The sequence below is a fragment of the Austrofundulus limnaeus genome, unplaced genomic scaffold (genome assembly GCF_001266775.1).
Source record: "Austrofundulus limnaeus strain Quisiro unplaced genomic scaffold, Austrofundulus_limnaeus-1.0 Scaffold798, whole genome shotgun sequence".
Taxonomy (NCBI): Eukaryota; Metazoa; Chordata; class Actinopteri; order Cyprinodontiformes; family Rivulidae; genus Austrofundulus; species Austrofundulus limnaeus.
The window spans coordinates 100712-102309 of record NW_013953200.1 but is presented as its reverse complement, the minus strand read 5'-3'; the positions used below and the strand labels follow the sequence as shown (position 1 = coordinate 102309).

The following is a 1598-nucleotide window of genomic DNA, read 5'->3' as shown; positions in this document are numbered from 1 at the left end:
TATAAATTCCATATATTTTTTATTATGCGCACAAACTGCCAGAAACAAACGCAAGCCGCGCGACGCAAATACTCTGAGACAATCATGATTTGAGATGGCTCCAGGTTGGCACCTCTGCATCATGTATGAGAAATACACATTTTTTTCAGTCAGTATTTAATACAGCTGACAAAATAAATTGTTAAAATATGTATTATGTGCTTCAGTTTTTTTTAATTCAGGAGATTATAAAACAATCCTTCATTTTATGGAAAGACCCTCTTGATTCAAGAGAAAACTCCAGTTTTTTAAGAAAATGGCTGCTTATCAATAAATTGTTGGTCAATCTGTAAGATAAATCAACTTCAGATTAACTCAATCAATAACTTCTATCACTAATTTATACAGGAATCAATTTAATTTGTATCTACCAGGGTTCCACAAGATTTTCTTTTCTTTACGTTGACATTACATTACATTTTTTACATTTGACATTTTTTGTCACCTGCCCGACATGAAAAGTTACCTGCCCGACATGAAAAGTTACCTGCCCGACATGAAAAGTTACCTGCCCGACATAAAAAGTTACCTGCCCGACATGAAAAGTTACCTGCCCGACATGAAAAGTTACCTGCCCGACATGAAAAGTTACCTGCCCGACATGAAAAGTTACCTGCCCGAAACAAAAATGTTCAAAATTTGAAAAAAATCTAAGAAAAATGTGTTCTATATTTGTACAAAAAAAAAATACAGTATTAACATGGTTATACAGAGGTACATAATATATGGCATCTGATTTAGTCAGACTGAGTCACTAACAGTCAGTCAGTTGTTTTATTAAAAACATGTAAAACCTTTTTAGACCTTTCCAGTGTTTCCCCTAGAGTACTGGCCTTGGGAGGGCTGCTTATAAAAAACAGAATGATCAACAGCAGCAGCTTTGTTTTAAATACAATTTACAGAACATGAAAGTCTGCAATTTAGATTAATTGAATATTATATAGTGAATCTCATATCTAAAGATACATTTAAGAAATGTTGAACTGGAGTCTCCATACAACATGATGATAAATCTGACGTTATTTATACTAGTCTGAATATAATTAGAGATGTCTTAAAAAGGTATTTTGAATTGTCAAAATATATTAAGAGATGTCTATTTGTTTCTTTCTTTCATTCATAAAAACAAAACAATCTATGTACAGCATTAAAAAACAAAGAAAACCATACCCTGAATTAAAACGGTGCAGATCTATCATATGTGCCCCTTATTCTCAAAAATCAACTTCAACATACAAACAAGCTCAATATGGAAAGATCTCCATACTTAAAAAATAAGTAAATACAAAAACAACCAATTTCATCTCTAAAGGTTTAGTTGGAAATCTAACAAAATCTCTATATAACTTATATTTTTCTTACAAGATTTTAATAATCTCTTGGTCATCCAGGGTTTTACATTGACATTTTTAATTTTTGGAACACACTAGTCTTATCATATATTGATTTATATACTTTTAAAAATGTGTCATAATCCACATTCTTCACATACAGTGGGGAAAATAAGTATTTAGTCAGTCACCAATTGTGCAAGTTCTCCCACTTAAAAAGATGAGAGA

At 31.5% G+C, this 1598-nt stretch overlaps 1 protein-coding gene across 1 annotated transcript in view; it reads left to right on the top strand.

Moving 5' to 3' along the window:
* Window positions 1-1598, top strand: part of LOC106532592 (DNA (cytosine-5)-methyltransferase 3B) — a gene marked incomplete in the record, with an annotated part of 88024 nt that overhangs the window by 9610 nt on the left and 76816 nt on the right.